The sequence below is a fragment of the Sciurus vulgaris genome (assembly GCF_902686455.1).
Source record: "Sciurus vulgaris genome assembly, chromosome: 8".
Classification (NCBI taxonomy): Eukaryota; Metazoa; Chordata; class Mammalia; order Rodentia; family Sciuridae; genus Sciurus; species Sciurus vulgaris.
The window spans coordinates 113,224,301-113,235,098 of record NC_136468.1 but is presented as its reverse complement, the minus strand read 5'-3'; positions in this window follow the sequence as shown (position 1 = coordinate 113,235,098).

Below are 10,798 nucleotides of genomic sequence, written 5' to 3'. Positions count from 1 at the left end.
AATATCAAACATTTTATATTGGCAGGCTCTTCTGACTTGCTTTATGACTGTTAAAGAATAGTGGATTCTGATATGTCTTGACTTGCTGCATTATATATATATATATATATATATATATATTTTTTTTTTTTTTTTTTTTAAGTTGGAGATTTTTATTTACCCTTTCATTAGCTTAAAATATAAAGGGATATTTTGATAAGTACCTATGGTGATGCTTAGCTTACATTTACCTCCTTGAAATTGTTCAGAAAAAAAAATATCACTGAGCAAGTACAATTGGAGGCAGGTGAGAAGGAAGTTGGAAAAAAAGAAGTTGTACATAATGCTGGAAGCTCCATAGATAGGCATATTAGAAGTTTAGGTAATTTTGCAATTTTTGCTTTTTTGTACCAGCACATTTAAAGCAATAGAGATGAAACGAGTTTTTCTGTGAATGATAATAAATCAATTGACTTTCTTTGTTCTGCTACTTTATTTATTTATTTATTTTAGAACACTAGTAACAGCTTGTCTGTTCAGAATACAATGTATTTTGTTACTGATCTATCATCTTTATCTTGTAAGTGTATATACTGGTGTGTTCAATAGGTAGAAACCTAATAAACTTTTTTCTTTTTTAAATTACATAAAGTTAAAAATTTTTGTTATTTAGAAAAGTCATTGCATTAGTTTAGTACTATGGCTACAGACATTTTTGTTTTCAAAGTCTATTTATGTATTTTTTATCAGCTTTTATAATTAATTTAAAATTAATAAAATAACTGTACATGCTCTGAATAAATTAAACATATTTATTCTCTAATTTTGTAAAGATGAAATGTGGGGTTACCTAGCATTGAGGCTGACTACCCTTTGAGAATCCTTCTCAGACCAGGAGTGTCTTGTTCTCATCTGCCAGTACAGCTGAAGTAATCTCATTACATAAATGGTTTGCATTACAAAGAGCAGATCAGGGAATTGTACTGTTTAGTAACTTGCTTAATTAGTGAAGAACACTGAGAACAGAAGATTCAAACATAACCCTTCATTCTATGAAACATGAATCTAGAGATCTCCATTTTGATTTCATCTGATAAACTGTCACCTATGAAAATTAGACTATAACCTTGTTCATCTCTGTCATAAGAGAAAGCAGATGTTTAAACTTTTCCATCCTGACATAAGTATATGGAAAGTCACACAATTTGAAATCTAATTAGTGTTTAATAAGCCATTTGAAAATGATGTCATTCAACTCTTACAAATTAATCCTGTTCTTTCAACACCTGCTGGTATTTTGCAATAGTAATTATTTCATGACAAAAAGAGTCCTGAACCAGTCCATATTAACATAAGCATCTCTTGTAACTACTCCACACATTTTTTTTTTTCTCTGAAAAATGTTAATAGCCTCCTTCTGGCTTAAGAGCAAAGAGACTGCTACAGACATAATGAGACTTGTTCTGAATAGAACGGAAGCTTACTATTCTAAAGTATAATTTCAAAAGGTCAAAAGGGGCAAAAGAACCTTCCTGAAGCTATCAAGAATCTTCCAGAAATTTCTTAACAAAGCACACATCATTCCATTTCTGGAAAAATAGATTGAACAAATGGCATAGACAAAGAAATTTAAGAGCAAAGCATTCTTTCACTAGAAGTGTGAATTTCAAAGTAAAATCTCAGATCTCCTTTAAATTAAACCCTGATATAACTAAAAACTGTCAAATATTGTCAAGTCTTTACTGAACTGATGCTTAATATCTCAAAGTGACTGACTGCTTTGGCTTATTTTAAGTTCGTTTGATGTTCCCACTTCATTATTATGAGTTTAGTTATAATTACTACCTGTATCAAAAAAGAAATAATACTTTGCTACCTGTATCAAAAAAATAATAATACTTCAAAGTTTCTAGGACTATTAGACAAAAGTTTGAATGAGAATTCCTACCACAAATTAGAAATTAAATAAATGCTTGTGTTGTTCTTCCTTAGATACAAGATTACTATAGAGTACCTGCAAAATGTGGAAACTAAGAGAAACCCTTAAAGGTGAAGTCCATAAAATTGTTTCTGCATAACAAATATACCTTTGCTTGAAAGAAAATTCTTAGAATCCCTTACTTATGAATTCTAAAATATTTATTGTTTAACCAATTCTACTCACTTCTTTTTTCGAGCAAAGAGGAATGCACAGTCATATCATGCAACCAATTTAATTTGGCTATTTATTATGCCCAGAGCCTCATATCAATCAATAGAAATATTCATTTATAATGCAAATGATCATAATTTGGGAAAATGGAAATATATGAACCTTTACTTTTTTGCTGGGTGGGGGCCAAAACTGCTTAGAATATGGGTTAAATTATATTTACCCTAATAAATATTTTGCTCCTTTTAGCTAATGGCTTCAGAAGAACATTATTTTTACAAGAAACTATACCTCTTCGATGCAGACTGATTTCTCTCCACCTTTTCTGAACCTTTACTATCTAGCTCAGATAATGGCTTTGAAATGAAAATTGAACACAGTACAGTGTATTGTATTCCATTTCACCATATCAATTTCTGTTTCTGAAAACATTCTCCTTTGGGTATCATAATCAGCTGTACAACTTGTCATTACTTAGAGAACCTGACAAAAAAGTGCTTAAAGCTATTTCAAAAGTTCTTTCTTGTTGGTTTTTTTTTTTTCAATCAATTTTCAAAACACGTTGTATACTATACATAATATGGATATTATTCCCCTAACAAACACATCTGTGATCTTATATAATTTGCCTGTCTGTCATGTCTTTTTTTTTTTTTTCCTGCTTGTATTTACCAAATATGAAAACTTCTTGAGGTGAGGCTTTTAATACAATTTGACTTTCAAAACCAATTAAATTACATAAATAAGGACAACTCAAAGGGAATACTGTAGTAGTATTTGGATTAAAGTACATAGACGGCATCTGTCAAAATTCTAACAAAAAACAGTCCCCCACTTCACCATATTAGGAGTTAAAGTTTTGGTGAAACTTTTGCAAAGCATTGAAGGGATATTTTACTTTAAGATAATGGAAAGTAAGACCCAAGTTTCCTACTTTCTTCTTTCCTATATGAGTTTATGTATCTCTAAAAATAGTTTCTGTGAGTACCCTGAGTTAGAGTCAGGCAGAAATACTGATTTGTTTTCTAAAACATCCTATGACATGTTTAGAAATTTTCTCAGGCTACTTTATCTCTAATAAATAGTATAACAATCCATGAATAGCTGATATGTTTTAATTAACTTCTAAGTACTTAAATCATATTGCACATGCACAACAGAATATATTACATGAGTAGGAAGAAAAAAATAATGTGTTCCTTTAATTCTTATTCTAGGGAGATAGCTGGTCACTTAACATCAACTAGAATCAAAATTTGTGTAGGTGGAATGGGAGTTAGTGCTACCCAGGAGCACCAATAGTTTGCCTAGTAGACCTCAACATTAGATTGTCTAAACACTGAAGCTTAATTCCTATGCAGGACTGTGGGGCTCATTCCACAGTGGGGTTTTAACAAAGCTAGTGGACTGGTGGTCACAGGGACAGATAGGAGAGTGTGAGAGGGAGATCTTGGAAGGAGAAGTAGGCTCTTTTATGCCCAGCTGAGAATGCTTCTTTATGAACCATAGTCCTGATTTCTGAGTGTTCTGGAAAAACCTGGTTTCAGGGCGTGAAACCCAGCCCCAGAGTGCTGTGAGACTGAGGAAAGAGGCAGCCGAATCCTGGACTGCACAAGTTTCAATTTAATGGGGACTTACTGACAGAAACATGGTTCTGGGTGACAGCAAAACCAGATAATTCCTGCAATTTAGGTCAGAAGGATAGGACCTTAAAAAATGACCAGGACAAGTGGCTTCATTTAAGTTGGAATATATTGGATCTGTCCTAGACTAATATCGAATGGTTAGGCTCATTTCTGGTGCATGTTCCTTTTGTCTCTTCATCGTATGCTGGAAACTATGTAGGGAAAATTGACTGGAGTAACTCAGGAGCCATTGTGGCACTTACTACTCAAGATCAGCCTTAATCTATATGGTGAGAAAAACAATAGTTTCTATTATTTTCAGTATGGACTGTATTCATTTGTCTCCCTAGATATCACAAGGCAAAAGTGAATGAAGGTTAACTAAATAAGCCTAATATTAAAATGCCCACACGAAAGCAAATATGCATCTAAGTTAATTTAAAAAAATAATTTGAATGCTGAATTAGAATTATTACATTTCAGTGTAAAGTACTAGCCTGGGAGATACATATTGAACAAGTGGTGCTGGTAGCTTGCATAGATATGCGTGTGTGTGTGTGGGGTGTAGTATAGGCAGGGTGGGGTGACTCAGATATTTCAAGTAACTGTGATTATAACATGGAAGAGGTATTAAAATAATTTTTGACACTTAAAAAGAAAAGTAGCACACTGATTAATACTCAAATGTAAGAGGTTAAAGCACACTAAAAAGAGGGAAATGTTAGGAGTTAAATATTTGTAGATTATCAACCAGGTAGCAGTTTGGTCCAGCTAGCACTTGAGATGGAAAATTCCATTCTGGGTAACATCCAAATTGAAGGACAAGGTTTCCTTTCGAGCTATCTGAATGAAACATAACTCCAGTAGGATGGTTAACCAAATTCAAACACAGATGGGATTTACAAAGCCGGTTGAACATAAATGAATATTAATATTTGACAGAATTTGCTTTGATAGAAAGCAATAAGATAAGCAAGGATATTATGTAGAAAGCGAAGGCCAGAAATTAGCTGGGAAAGTATGACACAAACATATGGTGTATTTCATATTTGCTGGAATACATGGAAAACTTAGATACATGGCAAAGTATTTTGTGTAGACTTAGTTTTGACTAGTTTTTTTTCAATCTTTATTTACTAATCCATGAACTTTCTGTAACTGACCTCAACTTCAGACAATTCTTTCAGTTAAATCCCTAATAGCAATTGATCACAAATTAAAAATGTGTTGGAACCTTTGATTATACAAGTATAAAGAGGGTGCATGTTAAGTAAACTGAATAGAAGTAGAACATTTTCGCCTTTGAATATTTTCATATTAAAGATAGAAGTAATTCAGATCTTATTCCTCTCTACATCCTTTCAGAGACAAGAAATCAAATGTCATAAAGCTTCATAACTAGGTAAATGCTATACAACTGGGCAAACAATCCTGATCTAACATTTAAGATTCTTAGTCTATTAAACACAATACACATATTCAGTACTCTTATTTTTAACAAGCATTTAATTTTAGAGGAACTTTTAATTTTAAAGCACTTGTAGATTTAGATAAAACTTAGAAAGACAATGAGTCAACGTATACCACATTTTCCCCACATTACTCACATCTGATACTGATAGACTACACTAGTTACAATCAATGAACCCATATTAACACACTCTTATTAACTAATACCCATATTTATTCAGATTTCTTTGTTACCTCATGTTTATTGAGTCGATGTGGTTCTTGAGCAACTCTGCTGTTACTAAGATGGATGACAAGCTCACAATGAACTGCTTTTAGGTCATCATAGCAAAGGTGCATACTTGAGGACATGATATCACTGTTATACATTTTGACCACCTGACTCAGGTAAAGGTGTGCCAGATGTCACCACCACACTGTAGCTCTTTAGTCCTTTCCCATACGGTGCTTGTTAGAAGCATGACAATATGGAAGAGCAGGGAATGGTGCTCTACCTTTTGAGAAGTGCAGAATCTACATAATTATTTGGAGTTTTTCATGGGAAATTTATCTCTTCTTTCCCAGGTATTTATTGACATTTATCACATATTATTTTATATTTGGGTTATAATACAAATACAACTTTATTATGTTGCTTTAAATTGTTCCAGATTGGTCATTGGAAGGTCTTTCAATTGGCCTCTATGTCCCTTGACTACTCAATTATTATGTTTTATTTTGTTTTATTCTGTTTTATTTTTAAACACTTCCTGACCTTCTGGCATTGCATAATCTATTAATTTTATTCATTTCCTGCCCCAGGTCTAGACCCAGCCAATTCTTTCAAGAGACCTACTTCATTTTTGGAGATTTAAAATTAGAAAACCAGTTTGAGCACCAGGTTCATTGATTGTTTGCATATTATACTTGCTCTAAGGTCATTTCAGACACAGAGCCAGGGAATATATCTGTATATACTAACCCATGTATGTGCACACATCTATAACTATTCTATATGTAACTTATCTGTATTAAACTCTACAATAATTCATGCTACATACTCTAATCTTTTACCCCCTAGACTTTTAGAGCCTCTTCCCTGTTATCCCTAACTTAACTCCAACAGTGGCAGCACAGTTAAGTAGTCTGGATCCTACCATCACCATTCCTTTACACATTTATTCTTAATTCCCATATAGTTGTCTTGCAGTATCAGATTATTAACCTGTATACTTGTGGGGAGCAAGTTCATTGACTTGAAACAGTGCTAAAGCTTCATCATTTCCAAAGTAACAGTTTAGCTCATTTTTTCAGTGAATTTATTTCATATATTTGTAATATAGTTATATTGTTTTTTTCCACATTCTACATTTCATCAGTTTCCCCAAATTCATAATTAAAAAATAATCACCTACATTAAGACTCACTATTTGTGCTGTAAATTCTATGGGGTTTTGATAAGTAAGGTTTTATCATCCATCACTAAAGGAAGTATAACTTCATAGCCCATAAATCACCTTATGCTTCAACTACTAAGCCTCATTCCTATCCCAGACCTGGAGGAACTACTGATTTTTTTTAACTATTCTTTCATTTTGCAAATGATTTATGATTGTTCATTTTGTGTTCTACAACTTGTTTTTTAATTCATTTCTTTGAAGAATGTTTACATTTTACATGAAATCGTATCCATGAGTGTGACAATTTTAACTTTTCTTCTCTTTATGGATACATTTTATTTATTTTTCTCTTCTAATGACTCTAGGTAAGACTACCAATACCATGTTGAATAAAAGTGGCATCATAGATATCCTTGCTTCATTCCTGATCTTAGGTAGTTTTTCATTTTTCATCTTTAGGTATGTTAGCTGGTAAGTTTTTCCTCTATAACAATTTTTATATTTGGAAGGTTTTCTTCTTTCCCTACTTCATTGAGAATTTTTAAATGAAAAAGAGGATATTGAATCTTTTCCAATGCTTTTCTACATCAATGGAATTGATCATATTGCATTTCCCTCCTTAATTCTTTGATGTATTATATTATATAGATCAGTATTCATACATTGAATGATCCTTGCATTCCAGCAATAAATTCTACTTGGTCATAGCATATAATGTATTTAACATTCTTCCTCATTAATCTTGTATAAGTATTCATAAGGAAATTGGTCTGAAATTTTCTTTCTCTGTAGTGCTTTTCATTTTGGTATTTGGAAAATGCTGAGCTCATAGGATACATTGGAAAGTGTCCCCCCTCTTGTATTTTTAGAAGAATTTGAGAAGGATTGGTGTGGATCTTCTTGTGAATGTTTTACAAATTCCGTCATTACTGCTTTTCAATGGTGAAGTATGTCAACAGTAATTACCCAGCTTTTATTTGATGTCTTAGATAGTGTATTGCATGTTCTACCCATAATTTCATGCCTTAGGTATCTGTATTTTCTGTGTTCACCTGCAACTTTTATAAGCAATGCCTGCCATTTCCACACTATTGCTCACTGAAGATTTAAATAATCTTATTTTCCCTCCCTAGGCTCCAAGTAAAGATTCAGAGACAAGTTTTTCAGACAGCACCCTAAATGAATTATAACACTACAAAAGTCTCTGGTTTTTAAGCAAAGGAAATGGGGACTAATTTGCTTCCTTCTCCCTAATAAAGTTATTATGTACCAGGGAGAATTTGAGGAAAGTGTGAATAAAAATGGTTGAAAATTTCTTACCATATGAATGCAAAGAGGGGCCCTAAGATTGTGTTCTACCATATTCCTCAGGTTGTTTCCTGGAACCCTCCTTTACTTTGAAGGATAATTTTGCTGGGTATAAATTTTAAGTGTTTATCTTCCGTGAGGATGCTTAAATATTTTGTTCCACATTTCTCTTCTCTTCTTGCATAATGTCTGATTAATATTCTTTTGTGAATGTTATCTTGTTCCAAATAGAAAAAGTGTTGTTTTCTTTATTTCTTCATTTTTACCAAGTATCGTTTCTTTTGGTTTTCTGTGGCTTAACTATGGCAGATTTAAATTTAGATTTGATTGTTCATTTTCATATCTATTCTCTTTGGTGATATCTGATCTGTGTTTTTGGATGTCTCCTTAGTTGCAGAAAGTTCTTGGTCACCATGGCAGTTCTGCACAATTCCCTTTTTCCTTTTTTCCCTTTTGATACTCCAATTATGTCTTCTAAAATGGTTCTAATTTTTGAAGTTTTGTTTGTTTACTTTCCATTCCCTTTCCCTTTGCATTTCCATTGGAGTAGTTTCTATGGATCTATTTTCAAATTCACTGATTTCCTTTCTTTAACAATGACCTGTGGACTCATGAACCAAATAAAGCTCCATTTTTGTTCTTACAATTGTATTCTATTTTGTATTGAGTTTTTTGTCCCTCCAAATTCTTACCCCGAAACCCTAATCCACAATATGATGCTATTTACAAATGCAATCTTTAGGAGGTAAATAGAGTTGGAATCGTTCATGAAATCTTGCCCTTAGGGGTGGGAATATCACTCTTAAGAAATGCAAAGCAGTCAAATGCATTCTTCATCCCTCCTCTGTCTTGTGAGGACACAGCAAAAAGGAGCATGTGTCAAGATTAAAATATCCCTTCCTGGAAACTGAATTGGTCAGCACTTTTATCTTGAATAGCAAGAAAATCAAGTTCTGTTATTTAAGCCATCCAGTTTCTGTTATTTTGTTATGGCATCTAAGTTGAAAATGCAGATTTTTTATTTGAGGTTGTTCCTGCAACAAATATTTATAAATGTGAAAACAAAGGGCTGGGGATATAGCTCAGTTCGTAGAATGCTTGCTTTGCAAGCACAAGGGCCTGGTTCAATCCCCAGCACTGCAAAAGAAAAAAAAAAAAAAAAAAAAAAGGATATTGGGAAAAACAAATGTGAAAATATAAATGTGAAAACAACTTTTCCATTGAGTAATGACTAGCAATTTAGAAGAATTTTGAAGTATATATTACAAATGAAATGTTCAGGTTCCAGTAATAATTCATACAGAAATAAAAGAATGTTATTAGAAACTGAAGTTAAGGCTATTCTTGATAATAACATGACAGAAAATATGATTGAATTGGTTTTTAATGCTTTGTACAAGGTAGGACATGTGAATGATGAATTAGACATGTAGTTGGTAAAATTTATAAGCAACTCATTCAAAGAGCAACATGGTTATTTCTAACCAATATAATAAAATGTAAGGTTAGTAAGAGGAAAGTGTTGAACAAAGGAACAAAAGAAACAAAAGCCAAACTTGAAGATTTGAAAAATTCTCTGCCACCCTCCCCATCATTCTGTAAATCAAATAAAAGAGATTTGCTCTCAGACTTAAGATATAATGGGATTTTCCACGTTGGTTTTAGATTTTCTTGGGTCCTGCCATCTGTTCCTTCCCCTTTTGGAATGAGAGTATCTTTCCTAGGCTTATTATATTGTTTTCTTTAAAAACACATAACCTCTGGCTTCACTAATTCACAGTTGGAGAGACATTTTTTTTTTCTCAGGATGGATCTGACCTCTCGTCTTACCTGTATCTAATTTAGGATGATATTTGGATAGAGTTTGGACTCTAGCCTATAGGGCTAATGCTGGAACAATTTAAGACTTTCAGGTTTTTGGAAGGAAATTATTAAAGCAAAAACTTTAAAAACTGAGAATTCTTTGAAATAAAAGAGTTTATTGAGTAGATGTAGGTCCTAGGACAAGATCAGCTGCAATGATAGAGAGTAGACAGAACTATATCAGCCAGCCCTAAAGCCCAGAGCATTTGCATTTTTTTATACAAAAAAAAATTGAGAAAAAGCAGCATATATTCTTTACATTGAACGTACATTGGCTAGGGGTGAATAGCATGGAATGGTATGAAGCAGAAAGTTTTAGGACAGGAGCAGGGTCCCTAAGATGAATTTGCTGCTTCCAGATTGGTTGGGATTAATAGTCTGAAAAGTTTTTATAAAAATGAGAAACAGTAGTGGCATCTGGTAGTCAATCATGATTACATCAAGGGTTTCAACATACATTCAGGAGTTTGGCTTCTATGAATTTGACCATTAGCTGTTAGATGAATAATTGTCCTCTCTTAGTCTTTAGTCTGTGTCCTTTTGATTAAATTCAGGACATGTCAAAATGTGTTTTAATCAGAATGTACTTTTCATGCAAGAAGGACATGATTTCGGGGGAAGGGAGAAAATGGCAGAATGTTTTCAACTGAATATCTGTTGCCCTTCCTCCAGATTTTATATGTAAATGTCCTAACCCACAGTGTTACTTGTTTGAAAATGGTTTTGGGATAAGGTAATTAGAATTGATGAGGCCATGTCCTGAAGAAAGTGTTTGTTATTTTGCAACACAAATTCCCTCTGCTCACATTATCATTTCTTTCACGTTCCCACTTTTTCCTTTGGCGTTCTTACACATTAATCACAAAGTCATTTCCTGATTTTTTCAAACATTTGTAACATAATTGTGTCTGGTAATGTTGGTTGCTTTGTCTTTTTCAAACTGTTTACCACCTAAATTTGTATATCCTTGAGATTTTAGTTGTCAGCAGGACATAATGTGAAGGGAAATCAAACACTGAGGT